The 15,360-nt window shown below is 45.0% G+C and overlaps 1 protein-coding gene across 1 annotated transcript in view; it reads left to right on the top strand.

Annotated features, from left to right (window-relative positions):
* Positions 1–445: 445 nt before the first annotated feature.
* The window catches only part of CAPN6 (calpain 6), a 209,345-nt gene continuing 194,430 nt past the window's right edge, over positions 446–15,360 (top strand). Inside the window, exon 1 of the mRNA XM_073547659.1 lies at positions 446–618. The gene's annotated coding sequence lies outside the window, so the exon portion shown is untranslated. The remainder of the gene's footprint in view (positions 619–15,360) is intronic.

Here is a 15,360-nt window from a genome sequence, read left to right as displayed (position 1 = left end):
GCCGAGTACTATTCAAAAAAACATCAGCTAGCACTTGGTCTTGTTATACGCTCGTGTGAACGAGTACTTAAAAAAGTTTGGTATGAACTTGAAACGCGTAGAAGAGCTACTATTTAATACTACCACCGCGTGGTATGTCTATTTTTCCAGCAGCAGCGCTGTCAACCAGAAAAGTTCATCTCCTTTAACTCCTCGATATAAATCTTTTAACTCCGTGCAACTAAATCAATATAGGTATTATGGTGCTGTATTACATGTGAACTTGGCTGTAGTTAATCAGTGAAGGTCAAATGGAACTCATTTTTCTCCTATGGCAATCTCCACTCTTCACCTCCCATAATAGATCCAGAGTGTAACTTTAAAACATCCACCCCCCCAGGTCCTCTTCAACACATCAGAAATCCAGCCCTCTACTATGACTCACTGCCATATAAAAGAAAGCTAGAATACCATTTGAAAACTTTCGACAGCCCTCAGGAGTCCTCAGCTGCCTATTTAATGCAAACAGCAACCATTCAGTTTTGTCAGCTGGAACGCATAAGTTGGATTACATTTTGGGATTGCTTTTCATCACTCTGACGGACACAGATCATTCTTTTAGGAAATTGCACAGCAGAGGTAAGATTCATCATGAACAAGTTTTGAACCTATAAGATAACAGAATATCCTGATGTATCTGTGCTCAGTTTGTCAGACGTAGCTGAACAACAGTCATGTTGCACAACCTGTTATGATCACTTGTAAATTAGATTTCTGTTACTTTACTTGGAACTGTAGTCTACACTGCATAAGCAAAGCGTTGCCTTAAAATTACAATTAGTTCTGCTATATTTGTAAATATATTTAAAAATATAATTAAACCGGATCTTAATTGCAAGTATATTATTATTACTATTATTATTATCAGAATTTGCAAGTTGTTACAAAGTTACAATGTAGTTTATTCAAGGTGAGAAAAAGAGAATGACAATCATACCGTGATTCTGACTTTCGCAGTCTCTAGTAAGCTGTCACATTTTTGGCAAGCATAACTGAATCTGAAATATTGATTTACATCCACAAATCTGCGGGAAGTGACATATTTGTTATTGATTTAATAACGCTGTTGGAAACCATTGTTCATTGAGGTTAAATAGTAACAAGGCAATGAGATTTTTCTTACTCCAGAAAGTCAGAGCAGCATGAAAAAAATGACAACCGGAGTGATTTACTGCTCCTACAACAGACACATTACTTACACTCCAGCAAATTGACACTTCCCATTGAGTCAGAGCATTTCAGAAGGTCATGCTGATCATTGGCTATTGAGGGTCTGTATTGTGCATTTTATGATAGCTGTTACTATATTTTATACCAAATTTGCATCTAAAAATTAGTGCTGCTGTATATATAGCACATAATCAGTGTCAGGCAGCTGCTTCAAAGGCAAATAAAATAATGGGATGCATTAAAAGAGGCATAGATGCTCATGAGGAGAACATAATTTTACCTCTATGTAAGTCACTAGTGCGACCACACTTAGAATACTGCGTACAGTTCTGGTCTCCGGTGTATAAGAAAGACATAGCTGAACTGGAGCGGGTGCAGAGAGGAGCAACCAAGGTTATTAGGGAACTGGGGGGTCTACAATACCAAATCAGGTTGTTGCACTAGGGGTTATTTAGTTTGGAAAATCAAAGTCTTAGGCTGCGTTCACACGTTCAGGTTTTTACTGCGCAATTTTGCCGCGAAAACGCAATAAAACAGCATCCCATGCAATCCTATGGGATTCCGCAATGCTGTGCTAATGCTGCGGATTTTCCTGCGGCGGAATCGCATCGCAGAAAAATCCGCAGCATGCTCATTATTTCGCATAATTGTGGCGATTCCACCCACATAGGAATGCATTGTTCTGCTTACTTTCCGCATGTGGCTGTGCCCACCATGCGAAAAGTAAGCAGAACATTTGCGGATGGTACCCACTGGGTACCATATCCTTGTAAAAAGTAGAATTAAAATAAAAAATCAGGTTGTATTCACCTTCCGGCATCCCGCGTGGCGTCCCCAGGCTTCAGCGATACGCACGGCAGCTCCCGTTCCCAGTAATGCATTGCGGCGATGACCTTTGCTGATGTCGCGTCTCGCGATGCTGCAGCAGTCTCGCGAGACCGCAACTTCATCAAAGGTCATTGCCGCAATGCATCACTGGGAACGGGACTTGCCGGAGCATCGCGGAGGCCTAGCGACGCTGTGCGGGACGTCAGAAGGTGAATATAACACAATCTTTTATTTTTTTAAAATATTTTTAACATTAGATCTATGTACTACTGTCGCAGCATAGGCAGCCTCAATAGTAAAAAATTGGTCACACTTGTCAAACACTATGTTTGACGAGTGTGACCAACCTGTCAATCAGTTCTCCAAGCGATGCTACAGATTGATTGGAAAACACTAGCATTCTGCAAGGTAATTACGCTTGCAAATTGCTAGTTTTTTGCGGGAAAATCACGGGAATTTAAAATGCGATTTTCCCACGGAATGGAATTCCATAATTCTCGCGTAACTTCCGCGGGAATTCCGCTACGTGTGAACCCAACCTTAGGGGTGATCTTATTACAATGTATAAATATATGCGCAGACAGTACAAAGACCTTTCTAATGATCTTTTTACTCTTAGGGTACCGTCACATTTAGCGATGCACCAGCGATCCCGACAAAGATACGACCCGGTCAGGATCGCTGATGCATCGCTAAATGGTCGCTAGTGAGCTGCCAAACAGGCAGATCTCACCAGAGATGCAGCAGCGGTCGGCGGGCGTTACTTACCGTCAGACGTGGCGATGAAGACGTCCTCCCGCGCGCGTCCACGCATCGCTCATCGGCACCAGCAGGAAGCCCAGCAGGAAGTGGCCGACGAGAAATGGCCCAGGACGTTCTTGCGCGATCAGCGATAGCCAGCAGGGGAGCCGGTCGGAGGTAAGTGTCACACATAGCGATATCGCTAGCAATATCGCTGCTGCGTCACAAAATTGGTGACGCTTAAGCGATATCGCTAGCGATCTCGCTTAGTGTGACGGGGTCTTTAGACATGTGACCGGGACAAGGGGGCATCCTCTATGTCTGGAGGAAAGAAGGTTTAAGCATACTCACAGACGCGGATTCTTTACTGTAAGAGCAGTGAGACTATTGAACTCTCTGACATATGATGTTGTAATGAGTGATTCTCTACTAAAATTTAAGAAGGGACTGGATGCCTTTCTTGAAAAGTATAATATTACAGGGTATATACACTAGTTTCCTTAATATTGCGCTGATCCAGGGAGCTAGTCTGATTGCCGTATGTGGAGTCGGGAAGGAATTTTTTTCCCCAATGTGAAGCTTACTGTTTGCCACATGGGTTTTTTTTGCCTTTCTCTGGATCAACATTTTAGGGTAGGTTAGAACAGGATATGGGCTGAACTAGATGGACTTAAAGTCTTCCTTCAACCTTAATAACTATGTTACTATGTTACTATAATACCAGTCCACCAATAACATCCAAGCGGCACAATGTAAGGTATCATTATATCCAATTATTCAAAATAAAAGGATGTGTTAAAGTGTCACATAGATAAAAGCTACAAAAATACCAGGGGGTTTCATATAATTTGACCAATTAGGAAAACAAATATACCATACATATTCATCTAGGTTTGAATAAAACGATCCATACCAGGGGTTGGCACTTAATTTTCCTAAGGGTCCACATGAGAGTCCATGCCTGTTGTGGAGGGCCAAACCAATAGGCTGAATGGAATTCTGCTTAATAATAATTTTAACACTCAACAGCAGTTATACGTACTTACTTAAGCATAGCGCGGTGAATCACACAAATATACAGTTCGCTCAGACTTTATAACAGGAGCCGACACAGTCCTGTCTCTTCACCAGCTGCATCTGAGTCTTTTTGGATAGGTAGCGCCCGTGTTACTTTACCGTAATAATTTTAACACTCAATATTGAGCAGAATTAAGTATGTTGATTACCTGCTACTGCTTGCATATAAATAACAAATAAAATGTTTTTGATTCATAGTCTTTTCCATCTACAGGTGCATCTCATAAAATTAGACTATCATCAAAAAGTTAATTTCAGTTCTTCAATACAAAATGTGAAACTCATATAATTTATAGAGTCATTACAAGCAGAGTGATCTATTTCAAGTGTTTATTTCTGTTAATGTTGATGATTATGGCTTACAGCCAATGAAAACCCAAAAGTCATTAACTCAGTAAATTAGAATACTTTATAACACCAGCTTGATAAATTATTTTAAACTCCAAAATGTTGGCCTACTGAAATGTATATTCAGTAAATGCACTCAGTACTTGGTCGGGGCTCATTATGCATCAATTACTGCATCAGTGCAACAAGGCATGGAGGCGATCAGCCTGTGGCACTGCTGAGGTGTTATGGAAGCCCAGGTTGCTTTGATAACAGCCTTCAGCTTGTCTGCATTGTTGGGTCTGGTGTCTCTCATCTTCCTCTTGACAATATGCCATAGATTCTCTATGGGGTTAAGGTCAGATGAGTTTGCTGGTCAATCAAGCACAGTGATACTGTTGTTTGTAAACCAGGTATTGGTACTTTTGGCAGTGTGGAGAGGTGCCAAGTCCTGCTGGAGAATGAAATGGAAATGGAAATTTCATTCTCCAGCTGGACATGGCACCTGTCCACACTGCCAAACGTACCAATTCCTGGTTTAAAAACAACAGTATCACTGTGCTTGATTGGCCAGCAAATATGCCACCATGTGCCAGCAGTGGATCTTGATAACTTGCCCAAGTGCATTCAGCACGGCAGAACATTCCTGAGACAACCATTAAAAACCTCATTGACAGCAGCCGAGATGTACAAGTGCAGGGATTTCTGTGCGTGGCAAGACATATTCAAAATTGTGACCATAGCCACACCGGCACATCTGTATGACTGAAAGCTGGTGGCTTCAGGGAGGAATAAAGTTCATTTTCTCCCTGGAGCTGCACTTTCCGCCTGGCAGTGCGCCTTTCTTTCCCTTTAACGCCTTCATAACCTTGCAATTTTCCGTTTTTGCCTCCCCTTATTCCAAGAGCCTTAACTTTTTTATTTTTCTGTCCCTGTAGCCATATGAGGGCTTTTTTTTTTCAGAACAAGTTGTACTTTTAAATGACTCCATTCATTTTGTCATCTGATGCACAGAAAAGTGTGAAAACATTTTTTTAAAAAAAGGGCAATTCCGCAATTGCTGTTTTGCTTTTATCTAACATGTTCACTATATGGTAAAACTGACCAGGTAATATGATTCTCCAGGTCAGTGTGAGTACACAGAAAACAAATTTCACTTATATTGCCTGTTTCCGAGACCCGTAAAATATTCATTTTTTAGAATATGTGGCTGTGAGTGGGAATATTTTTTGTGCCCTCGGTTGATTTTTTTTTGTATACCATTTTGGGGTAGATACAATGTTTTGATCACTTTTTATTACATTTTATTATTTTATTTAAGTGGCATTTTTATTTTTTTCTCTTTAAGCTTTTTACCGATCAGATTAATTTATTTTACATTTTCATAGATCAAACTTTTACAAAAGCAGCGATACCAAATATGTGTTTTTGGTATTATTTTATTGTTCTATTTTTAAAGGGGCAAAACGGGGGTAATTAGAACTTATGGTTTTTCTTTTTCATATTTATTTATATTACTTTTTACTGTATTGAACAGTCCTCTTAGGGGACTTGAAGCTGCGATCATCTAATGTCTTGTGCTATAGCATCATTACCGTTATTCATAGCAAAAATCACAATCTCCTATGAACACAGTCCACGCGCCTGACTTCACAGGAGGATCATAATGACAGACACGAGGGCCATCAACAGACTCCCAGCTGTGCTGTCACGACAACCCATCAGCGCCCCGATCACGTGATCGTGGGGATGAATGACTGACCCCCGTCTGCCATGTGTTAAATCCCGCCATCAGTGACTGACAGTGGGATTTAACTGATTAACAGGTGCGGCGCCGATTTTTTTCCTTATTACATATTTTCACTTTTCAAAAAAAAAAACATTCTATGTTATCAATTCAAGCACTTATCTTTATAGATAAAAACAAGATAAAGAGGAAATAATAAGCAAGCTGCGCAGGGAAATAAATCATCACCTTTAATCCAACTAGTTAGATACTGTGTCCAATTTCATGCGCATTATGATCCTTGTGAGGTGGATTAGTTACAGGGCACTTCTGTTTATTACAGGGGGATTTTTTCTCAGCAGGATGAGGGTAAAGAAGTCCTCTGGGTGAAGCTGTGAATGAAGTGAGTTTTATTTGTAATGATTATGAAATGTTACAGATTTATTGCTGTGCGTTGAGTTCTGATTAGATTTTAATTCAAGTTGTAACTCCAATTTTATGAACAATAGGCATAAATAGATTTAAGGTAATCACTATTTCCCTGTGGGAACATAGGAGGATTAGACTCTTTTATATGTGATTTGAAAGAATTTTGTTTAGCAAAAGAAAAATTTTGGTACTATGTTCACATTGATTAAAAACAATAACTTTATTGGTTAATTTGTTAAAATATAGGTCCTGATTCATCAAAGCAATTTTTCCAGAATTCTGGAGTAAATTGCTTTGAAAAGTCACATTATTCTGGCCCATCTCAGCCTTTTGGCGTTTTCTCCCAGCTAAAATCACTGAAACTGGGTCCAGACTAGGTGCATAACTCCACAGATCATCTAACTTATGATGAGATGTGGGCTTCCCTAATCAAGAAATCTCACTCCAGTCCCTGACTGGAGTAAAATTTCTGGCATGGCACAAGGAGGCACATGCCACTCACCAGTAGTGTTGAGCGATACCATCCGATATCGTGAAATATTGGATCGGATTGGATCAGACCGATACCCAAAAAGTATCGGATATTGCCGATTCCGATACCGGAAACCAATGCAAGTCAATGGGACAGAAATATCGTAATAAAAATAAACCCTTTCTTTCCTTATAGGTTAATTCTACATGAAGAAAAACAACTAATAATAATGTAGAATGTATTGGGGGAGGTGGAGGAGACATTAAAGGCATAGAGGTTTAGCCCAATCAAATGGAATAGCAGGAATAAAAAATTTTTTTAAGACTTTCGGAGTTACAAAGATATTGACTATGTTAACCTTTTTTATATTTTATCAGATATTTATGTTTCACTACTTCCATGCTCTTCACCTTCTTTTTTACTTCTCCCACACTTTCTCCTTCATGATCCTCAGCAGCAGCATCTTTTTCATCAACTTCTTCTTCACCTTATTCATCTTCTTCTTCTTCACCTTCTTCCTATTATTCTTTTTTTTTACATTCTTCATATTCTTCTTATTCAACTATTATTCTTCTTCATATTCTACTTCTTCATCTTCTTCCTATTCTTCTTCTTTATCATATTCTTATTTGTGACAGGCATTCCTGTAGTTGTTATCTATAAAAGTTTGAAGATTACACCTTCCGTTCTGCCTGTCACAAAAGATTTACAACAGGATTTGTCCGCGTTCAGTTTGCCCTGCAGCAGCAGGCATTTTCCAGGGGCACCACGAGGAGGAACAGATTCACCCCCATACACTGCTTAGTCTTCTTCTGCTTATAATTTAGATAATATCTTTTGCTCTGATTTTTAGTCTTATGCTTAATGTTCTTCTGCTTTTTGTTCTTCTGCTACTTGGTCTTCTGCTTCTTGGTCTTCTGTCTCTTGTTGTTCTGTATCTTGGTGGTTGTCTTCATGTTCTTTGTCCTCTTGGTCATCTTCTTCAGGGTCATCTTTTTGGTCTTCTTCGGGGTGGTCTTCCGGGTCGTCGTCTTCAGGGTCATCGTTTTTGTGGTCGTTGTCTTCTTCGGGGTGGTCTTCAGGGTCATCATCTTCAGGGTAGTCATCAGGGAGATCCAGAGTGATAACCAAAAACCATTCCCAAAAGCTTGAACTTGGAAATGTAGCAGAAGGTACAAGAAGGCTGAGGAACTGCTGAGAACCAGCTGACGGTACTGGAACCCGGATGGGTAGCAGAAGGTACAAGAGCCAATGGCACAACCGAGGACCAGCTGATGGTACTGGACTTCTGCAATTGGTGGCGGACTCTGCTCCAAGGCTGCACTATGGTGAAGGATCCGATATTGGTGATGGATCCGGGTGGAGAAGATGCACGCAGGTAGTGGGCTCTGTTGCTAGGAACGTACGCAACAGAGCAAAGCTAAGTGGTGTTTCCCCTGTTTTGTCATCTTTCCTCATGTGTGTTTAGTGCAGGTAGTGGGATTAGTTTCCGCACCGTCCAATTCCCTAGTGAGGGTTTAGGTCAGGGCGAGTCAGGGTTTGAGGTACGCGTGTGTCGCCCGGTGTGGAACCGGCATAGGGAACGTTAGGAGTGCAGGGACACTGGCTCAGGGGAGCACAGGAGGTCTCCACGTCCCTATTCCCTATCGCAGGGCCCACCATTGTTAATGTTACCCAGGTTCCCCCTTATTATTTAAATTCGCCTTACTGGAGGCGGGGTTTCCAGACTATTGTACATAACGTGTATTACCTAAATTCGCCAGTTGGAGGCGGCGTATCCAGTTGCACGTTTTATTATTTAAACTCGCCCCACTGGAGGCGGTGTATCCAGGGTCACGTGTGTTATGGGTTCGCCTTGCGGTAGTCGCTGCGTCCAGACATATGTGTGACCATGACAGGAACTACCGAGGACCAGCTGACGGTGCTGGAACCGGGAGTGGCAGCAGAAGGAACAAGAGCCAATGGCACTACCGAGGACCAGCTGACGGTGCTGGAACCCGGAGGGGCAGCAGAAGGAACAAGAGCCAATGGCACTACCGAGGACCAGCTGACGGTGCTGGAACCTGGTTACTAAGCAGGAGGTACCTGTGCTAGAAAGCACTACCAAGGACCAGCAGACATTGCTGGAACTCGGACACCGAGAAGGAGGCACCTAAGCCAAAGGCACTGCCGAGAAACAGCTGACGGTACTGGACCCCGGATGGGTAGAAGAAGGTACCCATGAAAATCAAAGTTGCAAGGCCGCGAGCCGGCTGCAGTTACCGAAACCCACAGTCCTACAGGGGATGCTTGTCCTATTGGCACTACGGAACCAGCCTTTGTTGCCAGATCCCGCAACCCACATAGGAAGCCCATAAACTTCAGGCACCATAGACTCGGCTAACCAGACAGCAATACGACAGGACAACGTATTGGTGGCAAAGTGATGTTGACACTATCCGGAAACAGCAGGCATGCTGGAACCAGGCTGGGCAGGAGGGAGTACCCGTGCCAAAGACACTGCCGAGAACCAGCTGACGGTGCTGGAACCCGGAGGGGCAGCAGAAGGAACAAGAGCCAATGGCACTATCGAGGACCAGCTGACGGTGCTGGAACCCGGTTACTAAGCAGGAGGTACCTGTGCTAGAAAGCACTACCAAGGACCAGCAGACATTGCTGGAACTCGGATACCGAGAAGGAGGCACCTAAGCAAAAGGCACTGCCGAGAACCAGCTGACGGTACTGGAACCCGGATGGGTAGCAGAAGCTGCAAGAGCCAATGGAACTAGCGAGGACAAGCCGACGGTGCTGGAACCCGGAGGGGCAGCAGAAGGAACAAGAGCCAATGGCACTACCGAGGACCAGCTGACGGTGCTGGAACCTGGTTACTAAGCAGCAGGTACCTGTGCTAGAAAGCACTACCAAGGACCAGCAAACGTTGCTGGAACTCGGACACCGAGAAGGAGGCACCTAAGCCAAAGGCACTGCCGAGAAACGGCTGACGGTACTGGAACCCGGATGGGTAGCAGAAGGTACCCATGAAAATCAAAGTTGCAAGGCCGCGAGCCGGCCGCAGTTACCGAAACCCACAGTCCTACAGGGGGTGCTTGTCCTATTGGCACTACGTAAACAGCCTTTGTTGCCAGATCCCACAGCCCACATAGGAAGCCCATAAACTGCAGGCACCATAGACACGGCTAACCCGACCGCAACACGACAGGACAACGTATTGGTGGCAAAGTGACGTTGACACTACCCGGAAACAGCAAGCGTGCTGGAACCAGGCTGGGCAGGAGGGAGTACCTGTGCCAAAGACAATGCCGGGAAACAGCTGGCGGTGCTGGAACCCAGGGAAAATACTACAAACAGAGTGGAGACAGAGGCCTAATTGGCACAAGTTTAAAATCTGTAGTTGTGTGAATGTGGACAGAGCAGGAGAAATTGCCGGACACACAGCTGGGGATCAGATGACATTTCTGAACCCCAATGTCAGGACTCTGGACACTTTTGCTATGTTCTGGAATTTTGCCCTTCTCCAAGATGGTGGTCGGGCCTTCATGTGTTCCTGTCTGCTGCCTTTAAGACTCCACCCCAGTCATTAATCAATGCTGGAGTATTCTGCCTGTGTTCCTTTGAGTACTGGGTTGTCCTGGCTTCACAGCTGCTGTAGCCTGCTGAGGTTGTTCCATTCGTGGTTGCTTCAAGAGACTATACTGCACACCTCTGCTGCTGCCCGCTCCACAGCCGCTGGCTGTCTCCGCTGCTCTGCTGTCTCGTTACCCGCTGCCACCTGATCGGTGAGACTTACTGTTTGCTCCGTCCTAAAGAATCTACCGTGTGCTTGCTACTTGTGGTTCTGCGATTCCGGCTGACTCAGCGGCCGTGCCGTGCCCTAACCGGACCAGGGTTAGGGTACCCACTGGATAGACTTTCTGAGAACTATACCGTACTGATAACGGCATCTGTTTCCATAGTGGCCGGTTATAACATTCTGGACTTTGTTTCTAAACTATGCTCCAAGCATTCGATACTTTGAAAAGCGTATACCCTGCAACTGGCCGCTGACCCCTAGCGGCAGTTTATTGACTTTTGTGTTTGCCTTGTTCACACTGTGCACGCATGGTTTTGCTGTGTTCTTATAAACTTGATTCACTTAACTCTGGACTCTGCTGTGATTGTGCTTCTTGCCAAGAGACCCCTGTAGTATCCACTATAGTTGTTACAGGATACTCCAGCCCAAAAAAGAGGGGTTTGCAGGAGCTATGTCAGACAGCAAGATGGAACAGGTGTACACCATGCTCCGTTCCCTGCAGCAGGATATGAATGTTCTGCAAAAGAAAGTTGAGAGCGTGGAACGTAGTCAACGGGTTTTTGGGCAGAACCTGCAGGACTTAGACGCTCGAGTTGCAGCACAGGAAAGCAGATTGACTGGATTGGAGACCCAGTGTGGACAAAACTTCCAGGACATCAGTACACAAATGGCAGCCCAGGGGGCTCGACCCGTGACTTTGCCTGCAGGGCACGTACCACCACCTAGCCTTCCTAAATTACCACCATTTAGATACAATGGCGACCGCGACAAGTTTCGTGGATTCGTGAACCAATGTATGCTGTACTTTGACATCCATGCTGATCATTTCCCAACGGGCCGTTCTAAAGTGCTATGTATAATCATGCTGCTGACCTCACGTGCGCTTGCTTGGGCGAACCCTATGATCGAGTCTCGTGACCCACGCCTGAATGTGCTAGATGATTTTTTGGCCGCCATGGCACTAATGTTTGATGATCCAAATCGTCGCGCTTCTGCTGAGACCGCGCTGCTATCTTTGCGCCAGGGCAAGCGCTCGGTTATTGAATATGCGACCGACTTCAGGCGACTAGCAGTAGATACTAATTGGGACCTTTATGCACAGGTTCCCATTTTTAAGAGAGGCCTGTCCAGCGTGGTAAAAGATGAATTAGCCCGCTCAGAATCCCCACAGGAGCTCGAGGCTTTTATACAGCATTGCGTGCGCATAGACATTCGCCTTACAGAGCGCAGGCAGGAAAAGCTGGCTGTGTATAACCGCATGTCTAATTTTTCCCTTCCTCCCAAAGAAACTGCAGGTAAGACATCTCGGGGTGCGGAGGAGGTACCGATGCAGATTGACTCAGTTCAGAGGCGTGATAGTAATGAACGCCGGGAACATCGCCTTCGGGAGAGTTTGTGTTTTTATTGCGGCCAGTCAGATCACTTCCTGATTAACTGCCCAAAATGTCCTAGACGTCAGAACAAAGTGGTAGCTGCGATTGGGGAGCTGGATGGCAGTGATACGGAATCCGACACTTCTGAGTGGAGCCTGCCTATAGATGCAGTGTTTCAGTCGCTTGCTATGACCTCACCCCCCGGGGAAGTGAAGGAAAAGAGCTCTCATTGTTCCCTCCCTATTAGAATCTTGTGTGCTGGAAGATGGATTTCCAGCTCAGCTATGATCGACTCAGGGGCGGGGGGCAATTTTATGGACATTTCCTTTGCCAAGGAACATGGCATTCAGTCTTGTCAGAAGGCTTCTCCAATTAATTTGGAGACAGTAGACGGCTCACCCCTAATCTCTGGCCCTGTAGACCAGGAGACAATACCTCTCACGATCTTGTTGGAGCCGGATCATCAGGAGCAATTGTCGTTCTTATTAATCTCTTCTCCACATTTTCCCGTGATCCTAGGTATTCCCTGGTTGCGCTCTCAGAACCCGACCATCAACTGGGAGACTAAGGCGATCACTTTCCCAACAAGGGAGAAGTCTGCTACGGAGACAATCTCTACATCCTTGAAGGCCGAATCTCCTATACAGGTAGTGGGGTTACCAACTGTCTATAAAGAATTTTCTGATGTGTGTGACAAGGAGAAGGCGGACCAGCTCCCGCCACACAGACACTATGACTGCCCTATTGAACTCCTTCCCGGGGCAGCGATCCCCTTTAGTAATGTCTACCCTCTGGCTGCACCAGAACTTCAGGCCCTAAAAGAGTACATCGATGAAAATCTCGCCAAGGGCTTCATACGCCCTTCTTCCTCGCCAGCTGGGGCGCCTATATTCTTTGTGAAAAAGAAGGATGGGACACTAAGACCATGCATCGATTATCGGGGACTTAATAAGGTAACCATACGTAACCGCTACCCTCTACCGCTAATACCTGAATTAATGGAGAGAGTCCGCCAAGCAAGGGTCTTTTCCAAATTAGACCTTCGTGGGGCGTATAATCTAGTGCGTATTCGTCCTGGGGATGAGTGGAAGACAGCTTTCAGATGCCGTTATGGACATTTTGAATATCTAGTAATGCCCTTTGGACTGTGTAACGCGCCAGCGACCTTCCAACACCTTGTCAATGATATTTTCAGGGATCTATTGGACCAGTTCGTGGTCATATACTTGGACGACATTTTGATTTTTTCAGACTCATTGCAGGAACATGAGGAACATGTCAAGACGGTTTTAAGACGGCTGAAGGAGAACCACCTATATATTAAACTGGAGAAATGCGAGTTCCATCGCTCCGAGATACAGTTTCTGGGCTATGTCATCTCCCCTCAGGGGCTGAATATGGAATCTGGAAAGATCCAGGCAATCACCGACTGGCCGGTACCCAAAAATATAAAACAGGTACAACGTTTTATCGGTTTTGCCAATTTTTATAGACGTTTTATCCGAAATTTTTCTGACATTGTCCGTCCCATCACTGCATTGACAAAGAAGGAGAATCCATTTAAATGGTCCGCACAAGCTCAGGAAGCATTTATACGGCTTAAGACCTGTTTTACTTCAGCCCCACTGTTGGTCCACCCTGATCCGACACTTCCATTTATCGTGGAAGTGGATGCCTCAGACAACGCCTTGGGGGCCATCCTTTCGCAGAGAGTCGGAGAGAAGGCCTTACTTCATCCATGTGCTTTCTTTTCTCGTAGGCTGACCTCAGCAGAGAAGAACTATGATGTAGGGGATAAGGAGCTGCTGGCCATTATTGCGGCTTTTAAAGAATGGAGGCACCATCTCCAAGGAGCCGCTCAACAAGTTATTGTGTTGACAGACCATCGTAACCTGGAGTTTCTTAGATCCGCGAAATGTCTCTCTCCTCGTCAGGCCCGCTGGAGCTTATTTCTGTATCAATTCGATTTTATTATCTCCTTTCGACCAGGTTCTCGCAATGGAAAAGCAGATGCACTATCTCGGATTCATGCTGCAGATGCCTTACCAGGACCCTCGCCGAAAACGATTCTTTCCGATGCCAATTTCATCGGGGTCATCCAGGATAAGGACTTGTGGAAGGACATCAAGGAAGCGTATGTAGGTGACGTACTCTTGACTAACCCACCTGCTGATGTCAATCTGGTCCTTAAAGGGGGCATGTGGTTCAGAGGACAACGTGTTTACATCCCAGAGGCGGTCCGTCTCAAAATCTTCAGAGTGGTTCACGATTCCAAGGTGGCAGGTCATAGGGGGGTACAGAAGACCCAAGAGTTCCTAAGTCGCTTCTTCTGGTGGCCAACATGCCTGAAGGACACAAAGGACTACGTTCTCTCGTGCGAGGTATGTGCTCGTCATAAGACCCCGCGTATGTCACCTACAGGCCTCCTGCAACCTTTACCTATTCCATCCCGCCCATGGGGGTCGATATCTATGGACTTTATTGTGGAGCTGCCCATCTCTAAAGGCATGAATACGATCTTAGTGGTTGTAGACCGTTTAACAAAGGCCACTCATTTCTTCCCATGCGCCGGTCTTCCCTCAGCTAAAGAGACTGGAGATCTGGTCCTACTGAATGTGTTTCGGTTGCATGGGGTCCCAGATGAGATCATCTCTGATCGAGGCTCCGAATTTACGTCAAGATTCTGGAAAGAGTTCTGTTCTACACTCAATATAGATGTGTGCCTTTCTTCCGCCTATCACCCCCAGACAAATGGTCAGACAGAACGGACCAATCAGACCTTGGAACAGTATCTTCGGTGCTACGTCAGCCACCTTCAAGATGATTGGCTGGACTTACTTCCTTTGGCGGAGTTTTCTTATAACAACTCTCAGAACGCCTCTACTAAGGTAACACCGTTTTTTGCAAACCTGGGTTACCATCCCAGTATCTTTCCCAGGTCTCCAATAAAGTCTCCGGTTCCGGCTGTAGAGGAAAGACTTACTATGATGAAACAGAATATGGAGGTTCTAAAAGAGACCCTGACTTCAGCCCAAGAGCGCTACAAAAGATCGGCAGATAGATTCCGCAAACCAGCACCTGTGTTCAAGGTAGGGGATTCCGTATGGTTATCCACCAAGAATTTAAAATTGAATGTTCCTTCACAGAAGCTGGGACAGAAGTTCATCGGCCCTTTCAGGATTAATGGCATTGTGAGCTCTGTGGCCTGTCGCCTGAAGTTACCTAGGACTATGAAGGTACATCCCGTATTTCATGTTTCCCTACTAAAGGCTGTCTCACCCAATACTTTTCAGGGTCGTGTTGTGCCACCTCCACGGCCGGTGATAATTGATGGGCAAGAGGAATTTGTGGTCGATGACATTATTGACTCCAGAATTCGCAGAGGTCG

This window comes from Dendrobates tinctorius, unplaced genomic scaffold (assembly GCF_039654945.1).
Source record: "Dendrobates tinctorius isolate UK_male_01 unplaced genomic scaffold, ASM3965494v1 ptg000154l, whole genome shotgun sequence".
In the NCBI taxonomy this organism is placed as follows: domain Eukaryota; kingdom Metazoa; phylum Chordata; class Amphibia; order Anura; family Dendrobatidae; genus Dendrobates; species Dendrobates tinctorius.
This window is presented reverse-complemented; position numbering and strand designations above follow the sequence as displayed.